The 21324-nt window shown below is 41.6% G+C and overlaps 1 long non-coding RNA gene across 2 annotated transcripts; it reads right to left on the bottom strand.

Moving 5' to 3' along the window:
• Positions 1-1320: 1320 nt before the first annotated feature.
• On the bottom strand, positions 1321-7798 carry LOC309345241. Of its 2 annotated transcripts, XR_014158133.1 has the most exons (4): positions 7775-7798; positions 6986-7060; positions 3076-3160; positions 1321-2244 (listed from the first exon to the last, which is right to left on the bottom strand). It is a non-coding gene; the product is annotated as an uncharacterized lncRNA (long non-coding RNA). The 2 variants fall into 2 exon arrangements; XR_014158134.1 differs by lacking the exon at positions 7775-7798 and having other exon boundaries at positions 6986-7189.
• Between the last annotated feature and the right edge of the window lie 13526 nt (positions 7799-21324).

Here is a 21324-nt window from a genome sequence, read left to right on the forward strand (position 1 = left end):
AATATGTTGTGAGTTGCGTTGTTGCAACTGTGATCTAAAATTGAAAATTAATAAAAACATTTTCAAAGAGACGGAGAGAGCGAGTGCCAATGTGGTGTAGGGTATCAGATTAGGAGCTGGGAGACCAGAGTTCAAATCCCCACTCAGGCACAATCTCGCAGCCTAACCTACCTCACAGGGTTGTTGTGGAGTTTAAATGAGGAGGGTCAGGGCCATGTATGCCCATTTGAGCTCCTTAGAGGAATGCAAATGTAATACTAATAACTGAAAATAATTATTATAATGTCGAGAGGGATAACTGGAAGTTATTTGGTCCAACTTCCTGCTCACTGCACAATCTGCTGGATGTTCTACAGAACCCCTGACAGATGGTCAACCAGACTCTGCTTAAATGCCATCAGCAAAGATAGACATCTTTATGACTTCAGTATGCCAGTATAAAATAATTTACAATAGTACTTGATGTCTCATCACTGAACAAAATGTGCAGAACCAAGCTGCAGAAGTGTTGAAAACATAATTCAAAAAATGACTCAAAATTGCTTAAGGCTCAGTCCTGTGTTCCTTGTGAGGTGCCCTGGGGGCCATAGGAGTTTGTGGCCTCCCTCTCTTTGTAGAGCAGAAGTTGCACCTGTTGAGGTCTCCTTTTTGCAGATGCTGAAATATACCCTCTGCCATCAAAGGTTTGGTTTTGAGAACCAAAAGAAAGTGCCCTGGGGACTCATTCTCTCAACACACACTGGAACTGGAGCATGGAGGGGGGAGGCGGGATTACAATAATAAATAAGTAAGCAAGCCAAAGGAAGAGAGGGGAAACACACAACTTCCACTGAGATTTTGGGGTTTGGTGGCTCCTCCACCACAACCACCCCTTTTGGTGCTCTCACCCTGTGAGGTTGCTTTTTTACTAAATATGATCTTGACCCAAGACCAGCCTGAGACCTTTTGGTTCCTGAAGCAGGTTTGCCACCAATGATCCCGCCCCGAGCATGCTGCCTGAGGCAGATCACTCCAGGTTACCTCTCCTGTGTGCCTGCTATGCTAGAGCAGCAAGCTAGCTTAAGGGCTATAGGGCAGACCACATGGTAAACTTTCTAGTCACTTTCCACCCCTCAAATTTGCTGTCTGAGGCAGCTGCCTCACTCTGCCTCTTGGTAGGGCAGGCCCTGTCTTGACCTAAAATGATGATGATGATGATAATTCAGATTATTATTGACTACAGTAGCTCTGAAGGATTAAGTAAAAATCACTTTCCCTTTATTGTTAAAATGTTTATTGCCTATATTATTAGGTAGTTTGTTCCAATAAAAAAAACTCTTGACAATGGAAGTAGATCTCGCCATCACAGTCGCTGTATTTACATTTAAAATTTCTAAATTCAGGAAACAGAAATTAGTTACCTATAGGGATATCTTTTGGCACAGCAAACAGGGATGATAAACAGAGTGTTGTTTTAACCTTTTCAAAATGCTTTCAAAGCTTGCTGTTGTGAGATGCTGATGAGGAAGTCTTTGAAGATAAAAATAGCTGAATGAAAGACAAGCCTTTAAGAGCTTCTCCTCCTCCCCTCCCCCAAGCTAAATTTAGTTTTATTCAGTCTTTACAAGGCAACTCATTTCTTGTGGGCACATAGCAACATCAGTATCACCATGGCACAGTAAACGTTGTAAGAGTGCTTCATTTTTAAAGTAGAGTTCAAAAATCTGTCTGGGATTCAGTAGTGTCAACATAACACATTAAATTCTATGCAATACTATGGAAATACACAATTGTCTTCTAAGATAAGAAATTGTTTTACTTTTTTTTGGCCATAATTGAAATACAACCGACTTTCCCCCCTTAGCATCCCAAGAGAATTTCCTTATCGTAAAAAGTCTTATATTTTGGGACAGCGGGTTTGTTGCACATGACATCCCAATCAACTAAAATTGTACACCCTGAATTTGCTGGAATACAACTGAATCCCATGCAAAGAGAGTGACAGTCTAGACTCTACATGCACCCAACTGATTATTTATTTATTATTAAATTTGTATACCGCCCTATTCTCACAGATCTCAGGGAGGTTCACAACAAACTTGCATGCAAGTGCATTTAATGCAACAATCTAGCATGCAAGCGCATTTAATGCAGCTGATGGTCAGGATCGCAATGGCTGCACCATCTTAGAGAAGAACTGCACTCTTCATGGTTCATGCGCAGAAATACGAGATATCCTTGCCAAAGAGGGAAACATCTGGATTTCTACAACAAATCAGGGGAGGGAAAGAGAGAAACTGTGTTTAGATGTCTTAATTTTCTTGGGCTGTTTGATTTCCTCTCCCCATTAAAAATTAAGAAAGATGGAGAGCAAATTCATCAGCGAGAAAAGCAGCTCACATTTAACAGCTGCTGTTGCCCCAGGTGATCTAAGGAAGAAGTCACTGTTGACTGCCCTCTGCATGCAGAGAATTACCCTGCCAGCTGGCGAGGAAACGAGAAAAGAGGCATGCTGGGACCAAGCCCATAGGTAGGAAACCAGCAAGCAGGAAGTAGGAATGCTGGGCCTCAAAAATTATATACATTATTTTAAATGGTAAAATCTTTCGAGTATGTTTTTTATCTAAGAAGAGGAATTCATGTGTTTTTCCCCCCACTGAAGCAACTATAACAGTTTACTGCATTCCCCTTGGACCAGAAAACTCAGATGAGGGTGGATTAGAACCCTGGTATTTCCAGTTCCATTCCAGCCCTACTAGATCACACGTTCAAAAACACAATTTTGCATTCATCTAAGACAAATGAATGTAGCTCCGGGAGGCAAGCCAGTTTTTTTTTACCCAGGTGAAACTTCCAGAGGGGTGCCATTGAGGATCCCAACCTATGTGTGAACAAATTGGGTATTTGACCTGGGTGAAGTAAAGCCAAGTTTTGCCCTGTAGAAAACACAGAGGAGTGTGATTTTATGTCCATATCCTGGCTGCCCCCCTTCTGAGTTACAAGTTTGTGGGGGACAAAGGAAACACTTGCTTTCTATTACCACAAATGTGGTGTTTGCTCCCAGTTGTCAAGACTCATTCCTTAAATAAACCTTGCCTTGCTGATGTGAACTGATTTCCTGCATCCACCCTGGTTCCAAGCTGCTTCCTAGCCTGATTGGCCCAGCAAAAGAAAGCAGCCCCTGAGAAAACATAGAAGAAAAATGATTCTGTCATGACAGTCTGTAATTGTTTTGAAACTTCTGTATTAAAATTGTTTTTCCCCCCCCAGGCAATCCTATACTCCTGTTATGCTCTCTTGGGGTCCACAGAATTTGGCACAAGCCCCTCTATCTTGGCAGAACACAGGGGAAAACTGACGTTGGAACACCTCAGGTGTGTCAGGAAAACATCCAAAAAGGTTTAGGATTGTGAGCAGCCCAGGGGAGCAGCAGACTCTGAACATATCCTATATTCCTCCAAAACAAGGCCTAAGCCAGGCATAGGCAAACTCTGGCCCTCCAGATGTTTGGGACCATAGTTCCCATCATCCCTGACCGCTGGTCCTGTTAGCTAGGGATGATGGGAATTGTAGTCCCAAACATCTGGAGAGCCTATGCCTGGCCTAAGCAATGATGCATCTTTGCACCAGCCCCAGACCTAGAGCAATAATGTTCCCGTGCATTGACATAAAGGAAAAGGGGGGAAATAGACAGTGCTGCCACTAACAGCCAGCCAGGGTGGCTCAGTGGTTAGAATGTTGGAACAGAACCTGGGAGAACCAGGCTTCAAGGGGGTGACATTGCGCAGTCAAAACTGCAGCCCAAGCTAGCTCATGGGCTTGTGATGAGGGTCAGATGTGGAAGATGAGACTCATACACTCTCCAACTTGAGCTCCTTGGTGGAAAGGTGGGATAGAAATGCAATAATAAATAGAATAAAAGAAAACAGCATAGGAAATGCTCAGCACGCAATCACACCCTTATTGTTGTTTAGTCGTTTAGTCGTGTCTGACTCTTTGTGACCCCATGGACCAGAGCATGCCAGGCACTCCTGTCTTCCACTGCCTCCCGCAGTTTGGTCAAACTCATGCTGGTAGCTTCGAGAACACTATCCAACCATCTCGTCTTCTGCCGTCCCCTTTTCCTTGTGCCCTCCATCTTTCCCAACATAATAATAATAAAAAAATAATAAATTTTATTTATATCCCGCCCTCCCTAGCCGAAGCTGGGCTCAGGGCGGCTAACAACAATCAAAATAATCCAACGATTCTAAAAACATTTCATTATAAAAATTAATTAAAATAAAATTTATGGCAACCAATAAGCAAAATTCTGTGCAGATTGCCGGGGGGGGGGGTCAAAGTATTGGAGCCTCAGCTTCGCGATCTGCCCTTCCAGTGACATCAGATGTCAAAGCGATAAATAACTACCTGACATTCAGAAGACATCTTAAGGCAGCCCTGTTCAGGGAAGTTTTTAATCTGTGATATTTTAGTGTATTTCTGGTTTTTATGGAAGCCGCCCAGAGTGGCTGGGGAAACCCAGCCAGATGGGCGGGGTACAAATAATAAATTATTATTATTATTCCAGTGAGCACTCAGGGCTGATTTCCTTAAGAATGGAGAGGTTTGATCTTCTTGCAGTCCATGGGACTCTCAAGAGTCTCCTCCAGCACCATAATTCAAATGCATCAATTCTTCAGCGATCAGCCTTCTTTATGGTCCAGCTCTCACTTCCATACATCACTACTGGGAAAACCATAGCTTTAACTATACTGGCCTTTGTTGGCAAGGTGATGTCTCTGTTTTTTAAGATGCTGTCTAGGTTTGTCATTGCTTTAATCACACCCTACCACCCAGGATATTAAACCAGGGAGACCACAACTTGGATGGAAGGATGTGGTGCATGGGATTATATCTCTTGCGCCTCAGGTTGCATACACTTAGAGCATACAAGGGGGTACTCTGGTGAAGGGAAAGGGGCAGGGACCATACCACTGAATAACATTAAAAAACAACCCCTGGACCTGACCGTTTTGTGTCTCCTTTCCAACTCTTATGATTAGGATGGTTGAATTTTGAAAAGAGATTCATATAAAAGCTCCCTTTGAAATTGTTGCGTTGAGATGTTAAGAACCCAGAAGTGTCACTGAACAAAAATAACCTGGTGCTCTGTTAGGTGTTCATTTGCACATGTGGTTTTCCTTTCCCTCTAACTTTCCCTATTTCTCCATTCTCTTGAAAAACTTCTAAGTGAGTGGGTGTCTGCCTACTCCTGTGGAGTGACTAATAGGTTAAAAAGTCCTCTTTTGTTTCCTTGATGAAGAAAACAAATTGAACCTAATGGAATCAAGAAACAAGGTATGTGGTTGGAGATGCAGGTGGGAAGCAGGTTGACTATTGTTTTAGAAGGTTGTAGTGGTAGCAGAAGACTGCCAATAAACAAGCCAACATTAGTCATTTTTCCTGACTGGAAGAAATTCAAATTGCTTCTGTCAGGTTGTCTGTATTTGCAGCTGTCCCTATATAGAAGGGATTATCTACAGAATCTGGTCTGTTAGCTGAAAATATTTGATGTGCCATATATATATGTGTGTGTGTGTGTGTGTGTGTGTGTGTGTACACACACATATATTTCAGCCTTGTTTTCCAGGTCTCTAGGTGTTTAAAGATCTGACTGGAATAGGGAATGTACTCAGGCTCAGGTTGTACATATGTGTAAGTAAACCATATATCATTAAGTCTCCATGGTCCCTCATTCCCAAAAGGAAACACAAACCCTGGATAAGCACCTAAAAACCCTGGAATATCTTACTGCTGAGAGATTAGGATGGCATGTAACAATACTTTCTGAAACCACAGAACTACATTAGGGGTGTACAACAAGTGGGTCATTTAATTTTACTTAAACTTTTGCCTAAAGTTTTAACTCAATAATTTCCTATGAAGGATTGCTGTGCCATGCATTAAAATTCACAACGTCCCACTGTATTTTTAATTTTTTTTACAATGACTCATACACTTAACGTTTCAACAACACTCTGGTTGCTAGGGTACGTGTAATCAGTGTGACATCTAAAAGTTCCTGTTAAAAAGAGTTTTAGTTTTGGAATATAAGGAACAAAGCTTCACATTTATTACCTTCATAAATACCCCCTCTTAGTATTTAATTATGTAAATCAGCTTGACATTTTAAAAGTCTTCAAAGAAAATTGATCTTTAGAGTTCACAGTCTCCATCTGATAACTATATGATATACTCTTTCCATTTTTGTGAATGATCTCCTGCCATCTTTCACTTGCAATATGGAAGTTCCCTTGCTGATTTCTTGGGACTTTATCTCTCTTCTTCTGTTTAACTTCACCACAGGGCAAAAAAACCCAGACAATAATCATGTTTTTTGCCTGCAAAAAAGACTTTTCAAGGAGTACAGGCAGCTGGGGCAAAATGCAGCCCAGGTACAACACTCCTCGGTTCCAGTGATTTCAAAAGGAGGGTGCTAAACTCCACTATTAAATTAATAGGATTGAAACATTGGCTGGATTGTACCTTTGACATTCTGAATAGTGTTTCATAGTCCAATGGAAAGTGCAGATTATTACTTTTTAAGCCCTAAATCAATGGTCCTCAACATTTTTCATTCTGGGGGCATGTACACCCGCTCCCCACTCGCAAACATAAAATAAAACACAGACCAAAAAAGTAGGCAACACTTCCCAAATAAATAAAAGAAAAAATGGTAGAAACCAACAGATTCCCCCCCCCCCAAAAAGCCTGCAGAGCACCCCCACTTGGAACCCAGAAGCATTCTAAGGGAAAGTCAGGTAAGAGGGTGGGGTGGTTGCATCCCTGCATTTTGTTTCCAGCTAGTCCAGCTCCAATTATGGTAACAAAACAAAAAAATAAAAATACTAGGGGCAGGGGATCTGGGTGGTCACAAAGCAGGGAGGTGTCTCCATGACACACAGTGCCCTCAGTGTCACAATGGGGACCCCAATCTCTAAAACATTAAGACCAGAATGCTCGCCTTCCACTTGAGCCTTTCTGCTGTAACATGTATTTGTTGGAGGATGTGGCGTTTGCTCATTCGTTTAGAAAATGTCTGTACAGGGGAGAGAGAAAGGGTTAAAATGTAGACCAATAGGAAAGCCAGAGGTGGAGCCTACCTGTTTATAAAAGGGCTTAGCCCGAGCTTTGAGTTAGTTGGTGGTGGTTGGTTGGTTGGTTGGTTGGTTGGTTGGTTGATTGGTTGATTGATTGATTGATTAAGGCAGTTGGAAATAGAGAGACAGTTAGTGCAGTGGGTTCTTGTGTGAGGGGAGGTAGAAGAGATAGAGACAGGATAAAATAGGACTAAGAAGGTAAAGAATAACAACATTTGGAATGCAGTTAAAGTTTGTTTGTGTTTGAAATAATCTTTGTTAACTTGAGAACCTGACTGGGACTAAGTGATTTACCGGGGACTGTGGGTTAAACCACAGAGCCTAGGATTTGCCGATCAGAAGGTCAGCGGTTCAAATCCCCACAGTTCGAATCCCCGGGTGAGCTCCCGTTGCTTGGTCCCTGCTCCTGCCAACCTAGCAGTTTGAAAGCATGTCAAAGTGCAAGTAAATAAATAGGTACCGCTCTGGCGGGAAGGTAAACAGCATTTCCATGTGCTGCTCTGGTTCGCCAGAAGCAGCTTAGTCATGCTGGCCACATGACCCGGAAGCTGTACGCCGGCTCCCTCGGCCAATAAAGCGAGATGAGCACCGCAACCCCAGAGTCGGCCACGACTGGACCTAATGGTCAGGGGTCCCTTTACCTTTACCTTTACCTGGTTGGTGGCAGCGGATTTGTAACCCTGGCGATAAAGCACACATGCTTTTATCTCCGGCATAAAGAAAACTTTACTCTAAACTTAACTCATATCAGCAAACACGCCCATGGCCACAAACTGAGTCTGCGAGTCAGGTCAAGGGGGGAAGAGAGAGAGAAACACGGGTGAACTGACTATTTATACAAACCAACTCACATTCCTGGATGCTTAATGACTTTCAGCTGCTCAGTGATTAGAGCGACTTGTTACCTCTTAACCCTTTAGTACCAACACGATCCCCTAACTTTGTGTTTGCTGCTGATGCTATTTATTGCTTTCATACATTAATTAATGTTGTTGGTTGTAAGCCACTTTGGGCATTGCAATGCAACAGAAAGTGTATCTATAACCAGTGGTGTAGCGTGGGTTGTCAGCACCCGGGGCAAGGCAAGTAATTTGCACCCCCTAACCCGGTAGGGGCAGAGAGCTGCGAGTGCGAGCGCCCCCCCCCGATGTTGCGCCCGGTGCTGCCGGCCCCCCCTGCACCCCCACACTACGCCACTGTCTATATCTGTTTTTAATAAATAACATAATAAATAAATGTTATTTTCTTGAGGAAATGCATGCGGAGTTGCACAGTATTGAATGTACTTTGGGAAATTGCATCCCTTAATTAAAATAATATGTGTTACACAGTCTGTCCTACCCAAGCATTTTAAAGTAGTTATTATTTAAAGTATTAGATTTTAATGGTTTGTCATTGATTGGTTGGCTATGAGTTTTGACATATACATAGAAAAAATGGGCAGCTTCAGAGAGAATTTCAAAGAGAAATTACAGGGCATTTCTCAGGTCTCTAATGTAAGATCAGCAAGAAAGTCAGAACTGATTCAATCAGTAGAAAGACAAAAGGGGTCCGATGCACTGGAACCATTTCAAAATTACTAAAACAAAAAATGCCAGCTCCCTAAGAGTGCTATAGAGATCTGTGCTTTTAATAGACAAGTAAAATCAGGAGGTTATACGAGACCATCTAAGCGTCACATCCAGAGCCATTCTTGGCTTTCTCACTCAATCTTCATCCACATAAATATAGGAGTAACTTGAGATGTGCCCAGCAGAAGAAGGACTTGCATTTAGCTGAGCAAACACAACTGAACTGTCTAATTAGATTATATTGCTATTAAAGTAATATCTCTGAACCACATTACAGTGGTACCTTGGGTTACATATGCTTCAGGTTACAGACGCTTCAGGTTACAGACTCCGCTAACCCAGAAATAGTACCTCAGGTTAAGAACTTTGCTTCAGGATGAGAACAGAAATCGTGCTCCAGCGGTGCGGCGGCAGCAGGAGGCCCCATTAGCTAAAGTGGTGCTTCAGGTTAAGAACAGTTTCAGGTTAAGAATGGACCTCCGGAACAAATTAAGTACTTAACCCAAGGTACCACTGTACTCATTGCATTAAAATCATTATTTGCAGGTGTACCCCATTTTAACTCCAGGCAAGTAGATGGGAGCAAATGCATATCATAATAAATGATTTTGGAATAATGGCAGCTGCATGCATATTCACAGGGAAACAGGCTGTGGAAAAGACTACTGTCCACAGATAAGTTTGTACTGGTAAGTTGTTTCAGGTTGCCTTGGACAAGTTAAAGCGACTAACAAATTTAATTAATTAGTTAATTAATAATATGTTTCAGAAGAATAGTTGTGTTTTTGTTTTGTTTTTTGTTTTGGGTGGTTTTTGCAAAAAATCTTATGGCATCTTTTAAAAGCTAACTAGTATAATTGCAGGATGACATTTCAAAGGCAAGTGACCACTTTGAGGCCCAAAATGCTGAAACATGAAGAACAGGGCTGTCTCATAGTTCCTTCAGTGCCCTCAAAAGAGACACCCATGCTGATGTTTTCAGTATGCAGATTATTTACATTTAACTGATTAATTGACCAAATGGCACCAACTCCTACATGTCTACTCAGAAAGAAGAAGAGTTTGGATTTGATATCCCGCTTTATCACTACCCTACAGAGTCTTAAAGCGGCTAACATTCTCCTTTCCCTTCCTCCCTCACAACAAACACTCTGTGAGGTGAGTGAGGCTGAGAGACTTCAGAGAAGTGTGACTGGCCCAAGGGCACCCAGCAGCTGCATGTGGAGGCGTGGAGACGCGAACTCAGTTCACCAGATTACGAATCCACCACTCTTAACCACTATACCACATTGGCTCTCGAAATCAGTCCTGTTGCATTCAGTAGCAGGTTTCCTCCTGGGTAAGTGTGTACAGTATAGGAGTACAGCCTAAAAAGTCTCATTGTTTGATGGAGGAATATAGCTTTTGTACCATATCTTTGTACCATGGTTTTTGTTTCCTCCTCTCACATTGTAATAATGTGAGTTGTAATTAGTATGTGAAAATTAATTTTTAAAAGATGCATATAAAAAAAAAACATTAACTATTCACGCACAGAATACAGTAATCATTTCTCATTGTTGTAGGCAGACAAAGAATGTATATCAGTTGTAAGCTCCTTTCAGGTCAATTAGCTTAACACAATTTGAACTGGAACACAGTAACCTCCCAGTGTGCTTTTAGAATAATTCTTTACCAGATATTGTTTTACCCAACAGCAAACAATGAACCCACTCTGGAAACAAAAGAGTGTTCAATCAGCATTAATGAGTCATATCAGAATGTTTTTTCACTGGAAACTTAGGTCATTTCATATTGGAATCACATAGGATTACGTGCAATGTCTTTTCTTACCTTGCCTATCTCTTAAAAAAATAGCTCAGAAGGCAACTCTAAGTTTGATCTAAATCTCTCTCTTCTTCCATACAGCTAAACCACAATGGCAGCAATTCTAAGCATACAGTGGTACCTCAGGTTAAGAACCTAATTCGTTCCTGAGGTCCGTTCTTAACCTGAAACTGTTCTTAACCTGAAGCACCACTTTAGCTAATGGGGCCTCCCGCTACCACCGGAGCACGATTTCTGTTCTCATCCTGAAGCAAAGTTCTTAACCTGAGGTACTATTTCTGGGTTAGCGGAGTCTGTAACCTGAAGCATCTGTAACCTGAAGCGTCTGTAACCCGAGGTACCACTGTACTTACTTGGGAGTAAGCCCCAGATAACTCAGCAGGACTGACTTTTGAATAAATAGGGTTGTGTTGCGCAATCTTCTTCTTTCTTCTTTGATGATCACTTGTAGCCGAGTAAGATTGTCTTCCATAAACACGGTTTTAACAGTGAGCGCTTATGCACCAACACTGGATTATAAGCTTGCACAATACATCAGTGATGATTATAGGTCCTGTACAAACTTCCTCACCCCAATGGCATGCCAAGTAGACAATGTGTTTTCTTGCAACACTCATCTTTAGGTTACCCAGCACATCTAAGTCTGATAAGCATCTAAAAATGTTTTCATCTAAATGCAGCTACGGATCTATGTGAAAGCATTGACTAAAGCTTCCATCAATTTATCAGTGCCAGATTTTGCTCACAGGAGCTCTTTTGTTGTAAGAGCTGCTAAAATTAGAGCTAAGAAGTAGCCAGCATCATGCAATTTTAGCTATTATAGCTACCTGGAAACTCCCATGTAGGTCTTATTGAGAGATGCTGAGGACAAAGGGTAGAGGTACTTGCATACCCTGCTCTATAATTTTGCCAAACCTCTGGGGAAAGCAGCATAAGGCTGCATCTGAATCATGTAGCTTTACTGACATTGACCTCTACAATTTTCGGTTGTCTTGACTCAGCTTGCCCTGTATCCAGCCTGAACCTCAGTTTACCTTACATCCTGCCTAGGCCTCGCCACATCACAGAGCAGAACAGGCAGAAACACACACATTTGAGCAGGATGGATCCCCTCAAACTCTCTTCCTAACTTAGAAGTGCAGTGGGGAGAAAATAATGATTCTACAGCTGCTATTTATGGGTTTTTGAAGATGTGTGTTAATTGCATTCATGTAATTAATGTGCCTAGTTTTGGCTCTAGGCTGCAATCTTGTGCACATTTCCCTGTAAGTCCCACTGAACTCAGTAGGACTAATTTGCCAGTTGTGTAAAATAGTGCAACTAATGTGGGAGAGTTTTATGTCTCTACTCAAGAGACTCTACAGGTGTACATGTTGCTTCCATCATCCAGCACCCCCTTGGTTTCATTTATTATGACTTTAGACATAAAAAGTTGGAGCCAGACTTCCTGTAAACAGAATGCTATTCACAGGATGACCCTACTGTCGGAAGGAAGGAAAGTGATTTTACAACTAATCCAGAATGCGGCAGCTTGACTGGTGACTGGGAGTGGCTGCTGAGACCACATAACACTGGTCCGGAAAGACCTACATTGGCTCCCAGTACGTTTCCGAGCACAATTCAAAGTGTTGGTGCTGACCTTTAAAGCCCTAAACAGCCTCGGCCCAGTATACCTGAAGGAGTGTCTCCACCCCTCTCATTCAGCCTGGACACTGAGGTCCAGCTCTAAGGACCTTCTGGCAGTTTCCTCACTGCGAGAAGTGAGGTTACAGGGAAACAGGCAGAGGGCCTTCTCGGTAGTGGCACCTGCCTTGTGGAACATCCTCCCATCAGATGTCAAGGAAATAAACAACTATCTGACTTTTAGAAGACATCTGAAGGCAGCCCTGTTTAGGGAAGTTTGTAATGTTTGATGTTTTATTGAATTTCTAATATTTTGTTGGAAGCTGCTCCGAGTGGCTGGGGAAACCTAGCCAGATAGGCAGGTTATAAATAATACATCATCATCATCATCATCATCATGGATTCCTCCTTCCTCCTAAAACAGCTCTGGAATGTTTGGGAACCATGTAACAGTGTGGGAGGTAGCATTGGGGAGGCTGTAGGGAAAATCTGCAAAAACTGCCTCCTCCCCTTCTTTACTGGTTCTCACTCATTTCTGTGAATGAAAGGAGCTTTTCCATTTGCAGAAGGGACCAGCTCTGGATCCAGTTGACGTTGCCTTCATGTGCAAGATATTATTATTATTTTCTAATAAAAGAGGGAAGAACTAATACAAAGTCGTGTAGTGTAGCCCAATGGTGGAAACAACTTGCTGCTTCACGTGTGTTCTGACCTTGGGGCACGTTGCCACCAGACAAAAAAGCAGAAAAGAGCAGGTGCATAAAGAAAAACCTTTGCTGAATACTTGCCATTTCAGAAATCAGCTGCCTGGATTGTGTGCTAACTTTGTAGATCCTTCAGACAAAGCACGATATCTTAATTGGCATGTTACATCAGACTTCAGACTTGTTGGCCTTATCTTGTTTTGTTACCAGAAACACAAAATCAACCAAGCAGTGCTAGGTGCAAAAAGCATATGAGGTAGAATTACAGAATAGAGGGCCTCTGAACACATTCTAAGCCTTGGGAGTTTTCACTGCCAGAACTGAACTGAACTGAACTCACAGTCCTTTCACACAAAAATCCAACCCTGGTCAGCTTCCATAATTGCAGCAGCCTAATTTAGGTGGGAAAAGTCATGTTGTTGTTACAATTGTTAAACAATTGAGAGTCAGAAATCCCTACAGATCTACTGCAAATCACTCAAAGATCTTCCAGTTAGATCTTTTGCCTATCTGTTATATGATATCCATGTTTATCCAGCAATAAGCCCCCCCCCCCAAACTGAATAAGACTTACTCCCTTCCAAGTGTGTATAGGATTACAGCCTTATACTTACAAATTTCAGCATGGATGTTAAATAGATTATTATTGATATCCCCTCAGCAACACTCTAAATAATGTTATCGAGGGGTTTGTTTGTTTTTTGAAGTTGTTTTTAAAAAGGCATGCGAAATAGGAACTGGAAGATTATTTGGTTTTTGTATCACATTTACGGTATTTCTTTGAAAAACATCATTCCTTCTGCCAACTATATGCGTGAGAAACTTATAAATATGGCAAGAAGGCAAGACCAGAGGCAGTGACTAACCTGAAGCATGTCTGTTTAGAAGTTGGCCTACTGAATTCAGTGGGGCTTACTCCGAGGTAAGTGGGGTTAGGATTGCAGCCTAGCATTGTGAGCTGGATTCAACTAGCCCTGTGTGCTAGAGGAAGCTAACACAAGGGCATGCAAGGATGAAAGGGATGGATATTTTGCCTGGCAACCAGAAATATTTGCACTGACAGGATGATCGGAAGAGTGTGACATTTAATTCTTCCCAGAAACAGGAGGTGGGCTTCTTTGACATCAGGTAGTTTTTCCTGTTGTCTTTGTCCATGGAGTTTTCTTGGCAGGGATACTGGAGTGGCTTGCCGGTTCCTCCTCCAGGTGGATCACGTTTGGTCAAAACTCTCCACTATGACCTGTTCATCTTGGGTGCCCTGCTTGGCATAGTTCATAGCTTCTCTGAGTTATTCAAGCCCCTTCGCCACGGCAAGGCAGTGATCCATGAAGGGGAAATTGGGAAAGGAGTACGACAAGGCTGTATATTGTCTCCCTGCTTATTTAACTTATATGCAGAATTCATCGTGCGAAAGGCTGGGCTGGATGAAGCCCAAGCGGGAAATAAGAAAGCCGGAAGAAATATCAGCAACCTCATATATGCAGATGACACAACCTTGATGGCAGAAAGTGAGGAGGAATTAAAGAACCTTTTATTGAGGGTGAAAGAGGAGAGCGCAAAATATGGTCTGAAGCTCAACATCAAAAAAACAAAGATCATGGCCACTGGTCCCATCACCTCCTGGCAAATAGAAGGGGAAGAAATGGAGGCAGTAACAGATTTTACTTTCTTGGGCTCCATGATCACTGCAGATGGTGACAGCAGTCACGAAATTAAAAGATGCCTGCTTCTTGGGAGAAAAGCAATGACAAACCTAAACAGCATCTTAAAAAGTAGAGACATCACCTCGCCAACAAAGGTCCGTATAATAAAAGCTATGGTTTTCCCAGTAGTGATGTATGGAAGTGAGAGCTGGACCATAAAAAAGGCTGATCGCGGAAGAATTGATGCTTTTGAATTATGGTGCTGGAGGAGACTCTTGAGAGTCCTATGGACTGCAAGAAGATCAAACGAATCCATTTTTAAGGAAATCAGCCCTGAGTGTTCACTGGAAGGACAGATCGTGAAGTTGAGGCTCCAATACTTTGGCCACCTCATGAGAAGAGAAGATTCCCTGGAGAAGACCCTGATGTTGGGAAAGATGGAGGGCACAAGGAGAAGGGGACGACAGAGGATAAGATGGTTGGATGGTGTTCTTGAAGCTACCAGCATGAGTTTGACCAAACTGCGGGAGGCAGTGGAGGACAGAAGTGCCTGGCGTGCTCTGGTCCATGGGGTCACGAAGAGTCGGACACGACTAAACGACTGAAAAACAAGTTTTTCCTGTTGCACTCTGGTAAATCTTGACTGGCTCCTTCCCCCTATTACATTCTAATAGTTATCAAACTACACAAAAGCTGGATGAGGACTAGTGCCACAATAAATAACACTAAAGAGGAAAAACAACAATTTTTTGAACATGCCTCCTGATTTGTTTACAGACAGATGATGTTGGCTATTTAATGAGCATTGACTCTGGACTCAGCAATACAGCTGCAAATAAAATGTTTTAAATGTGTTGTAAAGTGCAATATACAAATCGGACACTAGGTAGCGAAAGTGAGCTATGCAAAATTCAATGTATTTTTCAAAACTTTTTTAAAAAAGCATTTTCACAGCGTGTTTTTTTTTATATGTGTCTAGATTCCACCTCTGATCTGAGGGGAGGCTAGACAATTTGCAACAAAGCCAGTGTTATCCCACACTACCGAGGACATTTTCCCATCACTTCCAGTATCACAAAAAACTTCTTTTGGAGAAATGAATTTGTTGTTCAGGAGCCACAAATCAGCTTCCGTTGTGCAGCCTGAATTCTCCAATATGCAACTGAATTCCATTTGAAAATAGTGACAGCCTGGGAGTCCCAAAAGAGTCTTGTGGCACCATAACAATTTTATTTCTTACTCTTTCAGGTGCTACAAGACTCTGTGCTGTTCTTCCTGCAATACACTAACACTGCTACACCTATGGAAATTGTAACAAGGAAGTTACTCCTGTTGTTCCAGGGAAATAATCCTCTGCACAGAGCCTTTATGAAGCTTTGTTCTTATGTTTTCATGCCAGGTAGGTTATTATATGTTCATTTGTTCAGTGCCTAAGGTTCTGCAGAAGAGCTTTAGCATAAAACAATTCCCTGCTTGTGCTCATAATCTAAAAAAGAAAACGGAACATAGAACGGGGGTGGAGTTGGTAGTGGAATGGGAAAGAACAGGGACAAAAAGATGCAGGTAATATTCAAGTACATGTACTCTTTCTTGATACAGTGGTACCTCGGGTTAAGTACTTAATTTGTTCTGGAGGTCTGTACTTAACCTGAAACTGTTCTTAACCTGAAGCACCACTTTAGCTAATGGGGCCTCCTGCTGCCGCCGCTCTGCCAGAGCACGATTTCTGTTCTCATCCTGAAGCAAAGTTCTTAACCTGAGGTAATATTTCTGGACAAAATAAAAAAAATCCTTCCAGTAGCACCTTAAAGACCAACTAAGTTAGTTCTTGGTATGAGCTTTCGTGTGCATGCACACGAAAGCTCATACCAAGAACTAACTTAGTTGGTCTTTAAGGTGCTACTGGAAGGAATTTTTTTATTTTGTTTTGACTATGGCAGACCAACACGGCTACCTATCTGTAACTGGTAATATTTCTGGGTTAGCGGAGTCTGTAACCTGAAGCGTATGTAACCTGAAGCGTATGTAACCTGAGGTAACACTGTAAATAGATGATGAAGCTACATTTGGAGCCAGTGTGGTATAGTGGTTGGGGTGTCAGACTAGAACCTAGGAGACCACGATTCAAATCCTCAATCAGCCATGAAGCTCATTGGGCGAACTTGGGCCAGTCACTGTCTCTCTCACCCTAACCTACCTCACAGGGTTTTTGTCCCAACAGGGTTGGGATTAAATGAGGAGGGGGGAAACGATGTAAGCCACCTTGAGCTCCTTGGAGAAAATGAAATAAAAATGCAATAAATAAATACCTCACTTTATCTGGAATTCATTCCTCAATTCCCCCACCCCAGCAATAATTCTCGACACAGTCAATAGTAAGGATGGAGGGATTTTAACTTATCCCTTTCACCCCCATTTCCCCTTTCCCATCTGTTTAAATTTCATATATATCCAGAATCATTGTGAGCAAAATGGTTGAGCCCTGGGTATTTTGCACCTGGCCCAAGAACCCATTAAAAAAACCTCATCCCATAATTTTTATAAGCTTTTTTTCCAGTTCCACTCAAACACGAACATTCAGCAGCTTAATCTGCCCATAAGCAAATTTGTATCATAGGCTGTGCCCTGAGTCCTCCAAGCACCTAGAAACTACTCTCTTCCCTTCCTCATCCCCTGCAGTTCTATGTCTTTCCCCTTATATTGAATAGTAATTGGTTGGGCTACAGTGCTGGGTGTCATGTGTCCAGTCAATCTCCTTATTATGGCCAAGGACCAGTATTCAAAAAAGAAGCTCTGTACAAATTAAAAAATAATACTAAACAAAACAAAATAGAGAACCATAACAATAAGATAACCAGTAACTATATTGTACTATAAAAGGACCTAGAGAATATAATTATAAATTTGCAAAAAACAAGGGGGATTTACACGTGGCAGCACCATATTTGGATAATAAGAATAAAAAGCATAGAACGCATCCATAAGAATAAAAAGCATAGAACGCATCCAATTGTTCTGTAAATTTCTGCAAACAGGGTTCAATTAAAATCTTATGCATGTCACAAGGAAAGGAGCAATACATTAGAATATGAGTTATCAATTCTACTGCTCCAGATTCATGGGATCATTTACGTTGACAATAAGGTTTAGGGTTGTTTTTTTTATTCCCCCTCCAGAACTGCTGATGGGAGAAGGTATAAATGCACCAGGCTCTGCAATGTTTTTGAACGGAAAGCGCTTAATGATAACTCACTGGTTTATAGGACTGAAGTGCTCTGACTACTTGTTCATTCATTCAGTTGTTTCTGTCAATGTTCTAAATACAAACTTTTTTATATATAAAAAAAGGGAAACTAGGCTGGCCTACTCTCATTTCTGGTCAAACAGTTTGTGCCAATAAAGCACTAGGAGACAGCAGCATTGCCCCCAACAGGAAACAGACTACCTCCCCCCCACGGAATGGTTTTAAAATCCTGCAAAAGGTTTGTTACCTTAGATATTACAATAACATAACCTGTTAAAAACCTCACCAGTCTTTGCTCTTCAGTTAGCTCATGGTTTTTAAACAGGAAGCCAACCTCATGTTTGGTGGTTTTCTTCAGCTTGACAGTGCTAATATCTAGGCCTGTATTCATTATGTCAAGCAGCAGAAAACCACCTTCCTGAACAGGTTGTGTAGCTACTGTAAACTCTAAATGGCTCTTTGTGCATCTTCAAAGATCAGTTTTGCTGCGCTCTCACCAGCTGTACATGGCCGGATGCAATGGATGGAGAAATGAAAAGAAACATGATGGCAGTTCAATGAAAAACACAACCTACAAAATCCGTGTTTTTCTGCAATGTTTCACATGGCACACTGCTTTATGTTTTAAAGACAATAAAATTAAGGGTTCTTTTTATATCCCTATATGCACAATCTTTCACCTCTTTGTAGAAACTCTTATCACAGTCATAGTAACTATAGAGATATTTGTGGTGGTGAGCTTCATACACACACATATCCAGCTTCTGAAGTAAGATACACCTTATGGTTAAAATGGACTTCTGGGAGAGAGATTAAGACTGCAGTACTATGCACATGTACCTGGATAGGATTCACTTCTGAGTAGGTATGCATTTGAAAAATTGTGTAAGAATTCAGTAAAAAGATTTTTTTTTACAGATGCTTTTGCTCAAACTTTCCCCATCCTATGAAGTCCTATGGTTTCTTCTGCAATACTGCATTTTGATACGGTTCCTCCAAAGCCAGTGTCACTCTGACTTCAAAACTGTTTGAGCGGTAAATCCCAAGTGTATACAGCGAACCCATCTCCTGGGGTGGTCCTATATGACTGGAGCAGATCTTGGGTGTGAGAGTCTCTCTCTGTGTGTTTTTAACCTAAGGTAAAAAAGTAAAGGACCCCTGTGTAAAGGAACACTGTGACAGAAACCAGAGTGCACAGAAACTCTGTTTATCTTCCTGCCGCAGTGGTACCTTTTTATCTACTTGCACTGGTGTGCTTTAAAACTGCTAGGTTAGCAGGAGCTGGGACAGAGCAGCGGGAACTCATCCTATTGTGGGGATTTGAACCACTGACCTTCCGATCGGCAAGACCAAGAGGCTCAGTGGTTTAGACCAGCTTCCAGATGACTTGTTTATTGAGCATTGTTTGCCAGGGAAGTAATATAACTTCAGTCAAGCAACCCACACCTTCCAGTGCATTTTCTCATCACTTTCCTTACAAAAAAAGGTCCTTTTTTTGGAAGCAGACTGTTGTGTGAGATTGCCAAATCCATTTTAATTGTGCAACTTGAATTTCTCAGTATGCACTTGAACCCCACCTGCAAAATGGTGACAGCCTGGAAGCTCTCTGAGGTGGCAAGTGAAAAGTGTGTCTGACAAGAGACTTAAAATTAAGGGTGTGGTTGCTGTGTTGCTCCAACAAAATTATGAGAAAATGAGACTGGGGTAAAGGTGGGGAACAGTACAGGTTGTGAAAGATTCAGTAGCTGATAGTAGAGATAATCCTCTCTTGAAATCTGACAGTCTAATTCTAAACAACACATTGGTTGAGCAAACCTTTTATCAGTACAGTAGTACTTCCAAACTACTCAGAGCTCAGATTTTTGCTCATGCATAAGCCTCAATGAAGTTAAAGGGCTTTCAGTACCAGACAACTTAGGTGCATGGAGACATTATTTTCCTTTCAACCAGCTTTTATTTATGAATTATAACTAGTATTATTAATTGTTGTTTTCTTTGTTATTTTATTTATACCCTGCCCATCTGGCTGGCTTACAACATATATAAAGCATAGTAAAACATCAAACATTAAAAACTTCCCAATACAGGGCTGCCTTCTGTGATGCCACAGATAAATAAGAAATCTGTTCAGTCCATATTCTACAATTTGCAGAGCCACCCACTGATGTAAATGATACTCTTTATAATCAGAACGTTGCTTCTTTTGAAACAGTTTATTGATTCACTACTACTGTTAAACAGTGCATTCCTATACATGTCTTCTCAGAAGTAAGTCCAACTGAGTTCATTAAGGCTTAATAACAGGTAATTGGATATAGAATTGTAGCGCTAAGGCTCCATGGACTCTACATCACATGGGTTAATATTCTATCAAGACTTGCTTTTTGTCTTGAAAGTTTTAAATGTCATCGTCTTAAGAAAAGAGCTTGGAATCTTAATGGTTTTCATTGACAACTCCTAGCTGAAGAGCAATTTTGTAGCATAATGGTTCTCACTGCATGCTTTTCTTCTCGCCATAATTTTAAACGCACAACTCACTTTCCCATATCTACTTCCCACGCTGACTGAGAGAATCCAGTCTTTGAAGATATCTGTCTCTGACGCAGGGAGACAAAAATGAAAATACGACTAGAGATGACTGTGAACAGCAGCATTCAGATACAGACTATAATTTCAAAGAATAGACTGGAGGTCAGCATCAGGCATCCTAATGTAGGGTGCTTTCAGATGTATTTATTAAGTATTCTGATTGTTTTGTGGGGAGGTTAGATGACATTACATCACAACTGTAACCTCACACTTTCCAGTGCATTTCCCCTCTGCTTTCCTTATTGGGAAAAGACTGATCTTTTGGGGAAGCAGGTTTGTTGCACAGGACCTCCCAATTAACTATAATTGCACAACCTGAAACTGATGGTATATTATTGAATCCCATTCCAATTAGCAAGGGTCTGGAAGTAGCCTCAGGCTTGACTCCACAGTGAGCTAACTACAGAAAGGCTGTGATGATCCTTTACAGATAGTATTGCATTGTACATGGTACTTTGAGGCAGAAAACTGTTTATTTACCAGGCAAAATAGGTTATGAAATAATGACCAGCGTTGCCAATAAAGGGAAAAAGCGTTTCGATATTTCAGGCCAGAGCTCCCCCTTGTGTTATATAGGCCACTTTACAATAAACAGAGACATATTGACCATGGTACTGTATAGCATACGAGGCTGTTCTGCTCTTTTAGAACCATCAAGGCAGATCTAAACACCATTCATCCCGTGTTTCCGTCTCACATGACATAGTGGTGTCTTTTTTCTGGACTTTTTTCTGGCCACCTGCACAGGCATGTTTCCCATTTGGGAGTACAATCCTATGCGTGTTTACTATGCCTGTGTTCTATGGGGCTTGCTCCCTATGCCTATTAGCGGGAGCCTTAAATCAAATGGTCAGTTCAATTTCCATTCTGCTCGTTATGTTTATACATACCAGGGGTGCAAACTTAAATAAAATATGCAGGGGCAGGTAAGCCCCGTCTTGCATAACCAATCACAAATTGCGGCACAGGAACACCATTTGAATGGCAATGCCTATCAACTTT

This window comes from Podarcis erhardii (assembly GCF_964252035.2).
Source record: "Podarcis erhardii genome assembly, chromosome: 1".
Taxonomy (NCBI): domain Eukaryota; kingdom Metazoa; phylum Chordata; class Lepidosauria; order Squamata; family Lacertidae; genus Podarcis; species Podarcis erhardii.